We start from the raw sequence: 10,776 nt of genomic DNA, 5'->3' as shown, positions 1-10,776 counted from the left end.
CACCAGGTCCCTCAAACAGTCTACTGTGCAGACACCAATCCCAACTTCCGCTCGTCTGTCTGCCCAGTGCACGCTGGGAAGATGGGAGCCAGTTCCCTGATCAGAACTCAAAAATGCACAAAGCAACACACAGGCAGAGAGTCTGCCCTACAAGGTCCTGCTGCCTGCTTGCTAATGCACCCAGTGGGAGGGGACTCAAAGTCAGCTCCATGCAGCTCTCTGCACCGCTGATCTCAGCAAAGCTGGGGGAGCTCCATGTGCCACCAGGGGTGGTCACAAATCCCAGCCTCTCTGTACCGAGAGCTCAGGGCAGGAGGGCTCTCCTCCTCTCCCCCATGCCATGCAGATTCAATGCTTTCTGGGGCTCAACACAATGCCTTATAGTGCGGCTGCTCAGTCCTGACCTCTGGTCCCTTACTACTTGGGTGCCACACACTTTGGGACAGCTTTTCCTATGGTCAGCACTTTAAGCATTAGACACCTGTCACGACTGCCATTAGAAGCTTTGTTTCCTAGGAAGGCGCCATCCCCTCCTCATGAACTCACCGCTCCCCTGGGTCCCTCTGCCCTCAATGCAGGGCACTCCTTCCCCTCTCTTCCACTCTGGATGTGAGATCGCGTGAGATCCCTGCTTTTGGATGCTGGTCTGCACTCCCGAGGGAGCTTTGCAGCCTCCAAGCCTCCAGGCTTGGAGCACAGCACTGGCTTCAGGGAGACTCCTCCTTCCTATGTCCCCCTGTCTTACCAGACTGTGATGTTTCTTCAGTGCTCCCTACTCACACTATGTTCACTCAGGTATGTTTCTCTGGTTTTTCCAAGCTGGCTATGTAGTACTTTAGGAGTAAATAGAGTCTGTGGCTGGGAGAGGGGGCACTCAGCTGCTTCTCACAGTGCTGCTATCTTCCTTCCCCTGAATAAATTCTTTAATAGAGTATTATTTGGTTAAAGTGTAAGAACGTTTTGAAAAGGTTTTTGATCCATATTTCTAAATTTTTCTCAAGAAAGTTCATAGTAATCTACATTCCCACCAACAGAATATGAAATGGCCACTTTTCTCAAGACAGAAAAATTTTTTTGAAAATTTATGCAGTTTTAGTCTTATAGAATGAAAAGTAAAATGGAAAGTGATGACAGATTAGTTTATTCAATGTCTTTCTTATACATAGATGAAATTAATTCCAAGGTCTGTACTTAAAGCACATATTACTCTTTATTGTTGACTTAATAAATATGGATCCTGTCTTGTTCCAAAAGTGATTTATAAAATGGATAATAATGAACAATGTAAGTTGTAAGTATTACAAAAGAAGAAACATAAAAAGTGTAGAGCAACAGGTAACTGACTCCCTAGAGTAGTCTCAGATTACAGTAGTCAGCAGATATGTCTTCTGTAAAAGACACCTGCAGATGCTGACTTCCACTGTAAATCATTCCATGCTTCTGTCTCTGGACCCATTTTGTTCATCAGTTTATTTTCTTGTTTCTTATATTCCACATATGAGATCATGTGGTACTTGTCTTTCTCTGACTTATTTCATGTAGCATACTATTCTCTAGTTCTCCCTATCCAGTTCCAAAGGATTAAAAACAAAACAAAACAAAAAAACCCTTCTTTTTTATAGCTGCATAGTATTCCATAGTATAAATGTACCACGGCTTTTTTATCTACTCATCTACTGATGGGCACTTGGGCTGTTTGCAGATCTTAGCTATTGTAAATTGTGCTGTTATGAACACAGGGGTGCTTAAGTTCTTTGTGATTGGTGTTTCAGGTTCTTTAGGATATATTCCTAGAAGTGTGATCACTGGGTCAAATGGCAGGTCAGTTTTTAATTTTTTGAGGAAACTCCATACTGCTTTCCATAGTGGGTGCAACAGTCTGCATTTCTACCAGCAGTGTACTAGTGCTCCCTTTTCTCCACACCCTAGCCAGCACTTGTCCTGCATTGAATTGATGAGGGTAGCCAATTGTGACAGGTGTGAAGTGATACCTCATTGTGGTTTTATTTTGCATCTCTCTGATGATTAGTGACGCTGAGCATTTTTTCATATGTCTCTTGGTCATCTGTATGTCCTCTTTGGAGAAGTGTCTATTTAGGTCCATTGCCCATGTTTTAATTGGATTGTTTGTCTTCCTTTTGTTAAGTTGTATGGGTTCCTTATATATTTTGGATATTAAGAGGTTATCAGATGTGTCATTGGCAAATGTGTTCTCTCATACAGTGGGCTCCTTTTTTGTTTTGTTGATGGTTTCTTTTGCTGTGCTGAAGCTTTTTATTTTAACACTTTTCTTACCGCTCATGAGTTTTCTCGTTTTTTACGCGCCATCTGTTATGGACCTTAGATGTCAACACACTGTCTTGTCCACATCGAATGAGGCGATCTCATTGGTGGAAACTGTGCAGGTCAATCTACGAAAAACTATATAATTGCATGAACCCATAAAGCATTGCAGTTATGTTGTATTTTGGTCATTTGAATAGTCTTTGTCTTCAAGTTCCTGGCACTTTTAGAAATGCCCTCTCTCAGAAAAAGGAAGGAAACCAACAAAACTGATACACTTCTGGAAGTTTTAATGATAATTTATCAGATATTCCTAGTGAGATTGAAGATGTGGATGACTGTTTTGACGATTCCTATGAGAGCTTGCAGAGTTTGTGCCACCCATGGAAAAAGGAGCGAATCTAGATGCTTATGTAAATTTTGTTTAGTCCCTCTTCATAGAGGAAAATGTTTTACGCAGTACCATACGTTAAAAAAGTACTAGGAACTTTGTTTTTGTAAATAAAAATGTTATAATTATTGAAAAACACCTAAAGTGCATTATGATCTGTAGTTATGATGATTTTTTTAAAAAAATGTATCTTTTATTGATTTCAGAGAGAGGAAAGGAGAGGGAGAGAGAAAGACAGGAACATCAATGATGAGAGAGTCATTGATCGAGCCCACAACCCGGGCATGTGCCCTGACTGGGAATCGAACCCCGATAGCCTGGATCCTAGGTTGATGCTCAACCGCTGAGCCATGCCCGGCCAGGCAAGTTATGATGATTTAAATAACGTGCTGTTTGCCCAAAAACGTGCGGTCCCTGGCGTATGTCTTACAGATTTCTATGAGATACGCAATGTGTTAATGTAGTCCCATTTTCTCCTTTGTTTCTCTTGCCCTCGATGTATCAGCAAACATATTGCTACAAGAGATGTCAGATTTTGCTGCCTATTATTTTCCTCTAGGATTTTTATAGTTTCATGTATTACATTTAAGTCTTTAATCCATTTTGAATTTACTTTTGTGGATGATGTAAGTTGGTGGTCCAGTTTCATTTTTTTTTGGCAGGTAGCTGTCCAATTTTCCCAATACCATTTATTGAAAAGACTGTCTTTACTCCATTGTATGGTGTTGCCTCCTTTGTCAAATATTGACTATAATGGCGCGGGTCAATTTCTGGGTTCTCTGCTCTGTTCCACTGATCTGTATGTCTGTTCTTGTGCCAGTACCAGGCTCTTTTGATTACAGTGGCTTTGTAGTATAACTTGGTGTCGGCTATTGTGATCCCTCCAAGTTTGTTCTTCTTTCTCAAGGTGGCCGTCACTATTAGGGGCGTTTTTTGGTTCTATATAAACTTATGAAGTGTTTTTTCTAAATCTGTGAAATATGCTGTTGGTATTTTAATAGGGATTGCATTGAATTTAGATTGCTTTGGGTAGTATGGATATTTTAATGATGTTAATTCTTCCAATCCATGAACATGGTATATTTTGCCATTTGTTTATATTTTCCTCTATTTCTTTTTTCACTGTCCTGTAGTTTTCTGAGTAAAGGTCTTTTACATCTTGTTATGTTTATTCCTAGGTATCTTAGTTTTTTAGTTGCAGTGGTAAATGGGATTGTTTTTCTGATTTCGCTGAGTTCATTATTGGTGTATAAAAAGGCCACCAATTTCTGGGTGTTAATTTTGTATCCTGCTACCTTGCTGAACTCATTTATTAAATCTAGTAGTTTGGTGGTCCTTAGGATTCTCTATGTACAATATCATGTCATCTGCAAATAATGACATTTTGTTTCCTCGTTTGCAATTTGGATGCTTTTTCTGTTTTTGTCTGATCAATGTGGCTAGAACTTCCAGTACTACATTGAATACCATTGGTCAAAGTGGACACCCGTTTTGTTCCTTTTCTTAGGGGAAATGGTTTTAATTTTTGCCTATTGAGTATGATGTTGGCTGTAGGTTTGTCATATCTGGCCTATTATGTTGAGGTATGATCCCTCTATTCCCCCTTTGCTGAGTTTTTATCAAAAATGGGTGTTGGATTTTATCGAATGCTTTTCCTGCATCTATTGATATGATCATGTGATTTTTGTCTTTCAATTTGCTTATGTGATATGTCATGTTTATTGATTTGTGAATGTTGTACCAGTGTTGACTCCCTGGAAAAATTCCCACTTGGTCATGGTGTACGATCTTCTTAATATATTGCTGGATCCGATTTGCTAATATTTTGTTGAGGATTTTAGCATCTATGTTCATCAGCGATATTGGTCCCTAATTCTCTTTCTTTGTAGTCTTTACCTGCTTTTGGAATTAGGCTAATGCTAGCCTCATAAAGAGTTTGGAAGTGTTTCTTCCTCTTGAATTTTTTGGAATAGTTTGAGGATAGATGTTAATTCTTCTTTGAATGTTTGGTAAAACTCCCCTGTGAAGTCCTCTGGACCACAGCTTTTATGTGCTGGGAGCCCTCTGATTACTACTTCAACTCCATCAGCAGTTAGCAGCCTATTTAGATTTTCTGACTCTTCCTGAGTTTTAGAAGGTTGTATCTTTCTAGGAATTTATACATTTCATCCAGTTTGTCCAGTTTGGTGGCATATAGTTGTTCATTGTACTTTCTTACAATCCTTTGTATTTCTGTTGGGTCAGCTGTTATTTCACCTCTTTCATTTCTTACTTTATTTGCGTCCTCTCTCTGTTTCTTGAGTTTGGCTAAAAATTCATCAATCTCATTTGTCTATAAAGAACCAGCTTTTGGTTTCATTCATCTTTTGGATCGTATTTTTAGTCTCTATGTCATTTATTTCTGCTCTGATCTTTCTTTCTTTCTGCTTACCCTGGGCTTTCCTTTTTCTCTAAGTTTTTAAGTTGTTGGGTTAGAGAGTTATTAGTTTTTCTTGTTTATTTAGGTAGGCTTGTAGTGCTATGAACTTCCCTCTCAGGACTTCTTTCATTGTGTCCCATAGATTTGGAGTTTTGTGTTCATTTTCATGTTTCCAGCAAGTTTTTGATCTCTTTCTTGCTCTTTTTGGTAACCCATTCATTGTTTAAAAACATGCTTTTCAGTCACCATGCTTAAATGTCTTTTATTATTTTATTGTTGATATCTAATTTCATACCTATGTGATCCGAGATGCTTGATATTTCAATCTTCTTGAACTTGTAGAGACTTGTTTTGTGCCCTAACATGTGGTCTATCTTTGAGAATGTCCTGTGTGCACCTGAGAATATATATTCTGCAGCTTTGGGGTAGAATGTTGTGTAAATGTCAATTAAATCCATCTGATCTGGCATATCATTTAGGGTCACTGTTTCCTTGTGGATTTTTTGTGTGGAAGACCTATCCAGTGAAGTCAGTGGGGTGTTAAATTCCCCCAGTATGACTGAGTTGCTGTCAATCTCTCCCTTAAAGTCCTCCAGAAGTTTTTTTTTTAAAATAAATTTAGGTGCTCCTATGTTGGGTGCATTATCAGGGTTATATCTTCTTGTTGGATTGACTCCTTTAGTATTATGTAATGACCTTTCTTGTCTCTCATTATGGTCTCCATTTTGAAGTCTATTTTGTCAGATGAGTATTCCTACCCCATCCCTTCACTCTCATCCTGTGTGTCTTGTTCTGAGGTGGGTCTCCTGTAGACAGCATATATTTGGGTCATGTTTTCTTGTCCATTCAGCCACCCTATGTTTTTATTGGGGCATTTAATCTATTTACATTTAAGGTTATTATTGCCATTTTGTTTCTTTACACCTGATCCTCATTCTCTTTATCTCTACTTCTAATTATAGCAGTTCCTGTAACATTTCCTATAATGCTGCCTTTGTGGTGATAAACTCCTTCACTCTTTTTGTCTGGGAAGCTGTTTATTTCACCATCTATACTGAATGATAATCTTGCTGGATATAGTAGTCTTGGTTTCAGATCCTTGTTTTGCATTACCTTGAATACTTCATGCCATTCTCTTCTGGCCTGTAGTTTCTGATGAGAACCCAGCTCACAGCCTTATGGAGACACCTTCGAGGTAACAGATTGCTTTTCTGAAGCTTCCTTTAAGATTCATTGTCTTACATTCTTGGCATTTTAATTATGTGTCTGGCCATGGGCCTCTTTGGGTTCTTCTTGCTTTGGACTCTATGTGCCTCCTAAACTTGTGGGACTTTATCCTTGACCAGGTTAGGGAAGTTTTCTGCCCTCGCTTACTTTCGACATCTTGTGGAACTCCTATAAGGTAAGTATTGTAACATTTCATGTTGTCCCACAGCTCCCTTAGAGTATCCTCGTTTGTTTTTTCTTTTTGGTTCTCTGAATTTTTCTAACCTGTCTTCTAATTCACTAATCTGATCCTCAGCTTCCTTTAATCTATTGTTTATTCCTTCCAATGTACTTTATTTCTGCTATGTCATTCCTAATTTCCTTCATAGTTTCCGTATCTTTCTTCATGCTATTGAGCATCCTTACAATCAGTATTCTGAATTCTGTATCTGATTGCTTATCTCCATTTCAGTTAGCTTTTTTCTGGAGTCTTCTCTTATTCTCTCATTTGGGGCTTGTTCTTTGGGTCTCATTTTGGCTGCCTTTTTTTGTTTTTATGTATTACGTAGATCTGCTAGGACTCAGTCATTTTGGAGGGTATCTGGTGCAGACTAATGTCAGACACTGTTTGTGACTGGCGCAGAATACTGTTTGGAGCAATCAAGAACCTTTGGCTTGAGGTCCTCTCTGCTGCGGCTGGGTGCATTAGGACAGTATCGGCAAGCACGCCAAAGTGTGCTTTCCAAGGTCCAGATCCCGAAGATCAGGCAAAGACTCAAAGCACTCTGAGGTCTGCCTCTGGCTGCAGGTTGATTAATAACCCAATTCTCTTAATGAGCCTCAGGCTGTAGAAACTCCTCTGGGTAGAGGAGGAGGTTTTCTTGCTGGGCGGGGCTACTGTTTCCCCCTCAAGCAAAAACCGAATTGTCTGCCTGAGGACAATGTCCTCCACAGTCTGGGGCAAAGACTCAGTACAGAAATCCAGAGGGGTTGCCCTCTGCTCTCTCCAGAGCCCACAAGCCCAGACACTCCCCACACAGCTCCAGTCCACTATGCCCCCCTCTGACGGAGCCCAAGATGAGTGACTGCATATGAAACTTTGTGCCTTGGCTCTTTACAAGGGTGCCTGCAGTTCCAGCCACCTCACTGGCAAATAGAAATCCAGCTGCTTTTCATAGCCAGCTGTTATGTGGGCCCCTTTCTCAGTTCTGGTGTTCTAGGCTGGGAAGTCTGGCCTGGGGTTTAGGCCCCAGAGTACTCAGTGGGGCCTAATTGATGGACTACACATTCTGTAAAATCAATGGTGGCTAATAGTCCAATGAGACGACTAGACATTTTGTGCCACACGATGGAAGAATACCACCACTGCTTTCCTTCAAAAAACTGAAAGTATGAATCTGATTAAATCTGTGAATCCAAAAACAAACTTGATAGGAAATATAATAAGGACAAATGAGTACGTTAAATGATATCAAAGGTATGCAACCAGCAAAATCTGAGAAACTCTGAAGGACAATCTTGTTTCCTTCATAAATTAATTGCAGGGAGAAAAGTGAAAAATAGATGGAGGGGATTTTAATAGGATCAAGATTAAACAAATTGTTTACAAAAAATTGGAATTTTGTTTAGGAAATTATTTTTTTGTGATAATGGTAGTTTACTGTGTGTGCTTTAAGGATTATTTAAAAATACATACTGAAATATTTATGAATAAAAGCACATATCTGGGATTGCTTCATAATATATGGGGTGTGTCCCCAAGCGTGGGGTTATGGATGAGACAAGATTAGCCATGAGTTGATAATTGTTAAAATTGAGTGATAGGGAACTGAAGCTTCATTATATGCTATCATATATGGTTAAATTTTTGCGTAATAAATCACTTTGAAAGAAAAAAAGAAAAAACCCGATCACTTCTAGAACTTAGGAAGTCTTTTTAAGTTTTCTCCATCTAGACCTGAAGGACCATGTAGGACAAGTACTGAGAAACTACTTCTTTTGGTCACAAATCAGTTTCAGATGAAGGCAACCATGTGAACTATATTAAAGTGAAGTAATATGGTGGTACTGACAAGTCATTTCTAGCTCTCAATGCTCCAGCCAACATTTTTAATATCTGCTGTCCAATGAATATACAATACATTAGGAAGCAAAATATGCATGAATATGACATTAGTCACTATTCTGTCATGACAAAAGGCCACTGAGTTATATAAAACTCAACCTAATACTGCATCAAGTTTTTAAAAAGTCATTACATTTCAAAATTTTTTTCCTCTTTATTTAAACATAAAACACATTTACAGCATGCAGGTTAATGTAAAACTTAAAATTATATGGCATCTTCCCAAGCCAATTATCACTGTATCTTCAAGCACTGAAAATAAACCAACATATTCCACAGGTAGACTCAGATTCCTCTATCACTTTGTGTCAAATTGAGTTATGCACAGTTTTCTTAAGTTAGGCAAATAATTTAAATGATTACCATGAATAAATATTACTTTTATTTTACTGAATTTCTCTTCTGAACCATTTATCAATACCATTCGGAGGAACATTAATATACTCAGTCAAAAAAAAAATAAGACACTGCAAAATGAAATTTCAATGTTCTAGATGATCAGGAATTTTCATTTATAAGAGTAAATGCTATGTTTAATAACCTATAGCAAAAAGAGCAGTTCACTGAAAACAAATTTATAAAATTTTCTGTACACTTTGTGAAAGTTTGAAATTATAAATTAAAAAAACCCATGAGATATTTTTAAAACCTAACATTGTATATTCTGAACCACATGCTAGTTACAATTCATTGTTACACAGCACCAATACCCATGACATATCTAACAAGAATGAAACTACCAAATTCAGACAAAAGAAAAAAAAATTCTGCATCATTTATGAGTATTGCCAAAGAAGCAAGATTTCACTTGAAAACAAATATAAATGTCTATAAATGTGAATGCAGCCAAACACTACTCAATTTAGAAAAGTATTATCATAAATAATAGGTTGTAACACTTTTTTTTTTTTTTTTTTTAGTTAACTGCATTACTTCAATCTTGCTGCACCAAGGTTTCATATCTCAATTTTTGGAGTGTTTCTTCTGATCAATCCTAAAAGCAACACAATCATTTTAAAGGTTGCAAAATACAACAGCAAAGATTTCTGAATGTTAAAAAAATAAATAAATTTATCTTTTAAATCAAAAATTATATAAAAGTGAAAAATACAACAGTTAAGGAAATAGAAAAATAAGCCAATTATGATCTAAGTCTTCTGACTACGGCTCCAAATTTATTACAAATATCTATGTATAAAACTTCAAAAAGTTAATTCTGCCAGCCAGATCCTAACGTAGAACTTTCCAAGCTTCTCTACAGACTAAAAGCCTTATATCCTCATTCTCTGCAAATTCCTCCTAACAACAGTTGCAGTCACCACCCCACTGGTGAAGCAAACATTGAAACCTATTACTTTTACAGATTCCTAAACCAAACTGTAGACTTAGTTTAATCATCTGAGGAATAAGTGGCAAAAACAGGTATACTTAATACTAATTACAAAATGATAGGCTATAACCAACAAAATAACTTACTTGATGATTATTAGTAACTTGCGAAGAATTTACTATTTCTAGGATAAACAAATAAATTACAGTGTATGACTTAGTGTAGCAGTTAAAAATACCTCAAGGATTTGAGACCAAAATTTACCTACATATTTATAAATTCACTATATATTTGTCAGATTCTTCCACCTCTTTTTCAACTTCCAGACTATAAATTTAGATCAACCGATACAGTACTAACAAAATTGTTTAATCCTACATTATCTCAATTCATTTCACTATATTATGTGGACAAATAAATATCTGTTCAATTCTTACACTATCAGGCTCACCAGAATGAAGCAGGGTATTAATCTTCCCTGCCCCTGCTCCGTTCCCTCTGACATTCCTCAGTCTGTTACATTTCCATGCCTCTGCTTCTATTTTATTCATCAGTTTATTGTGTTCATTACATACCACATGTCAGTAAAATCATGTGATATTTGTTTTTCTCTAACTGGCTTATTTTACCTAGCATAATAATTTCCAGGTCCCTCTATACTGTCTCAAAGGGCAAGAGACCCTTCTTTTTTAGAGCTGCATGGTATTCCATTGTGTAAATGTAGCACAACTTTTTTTATCCACTCTACTGATGGACATTTGGACTTTCCAGATCTTTGCTATTGTAAATACTGCTATGAACACTGGGGTGCATATACCCTAATTGGTGTTTCCAGATTCTTAGGGTATATTCTCAGAAGGGGGAGCACTGGTTCAAATAGTAGTTCCATTTTTAATTTTTTGAGGAAACCCTAGTTTTCTATAGTGGCTGCATCAGTCTACATTGCCACCAGCAGTGTACTAGGGTTCCGTTTTCTCCACATCCTTGTGAACACTTGACTTAGTGATGGTAGCCGTTCTGAC

The sequence above is a fragment of the Miniopterus schreibersii genome (genome assembly GCF_964146895.1).
Source record: "Miniopterus schreibersii genome assembly, chromosome: 1".
Taxonomy (NCBI): domain Eukaryota; kingdom Metazoa; phylum Chordata; class Mammalia; order Chiroptera; family Miniopteridae; genus Miniopterus; species Miniopterus schreibersii.
The sequence above is the reverse complement of the archived record's forward strand: the minus strand, read 5'-3'. Positions refer to the sequence as shown.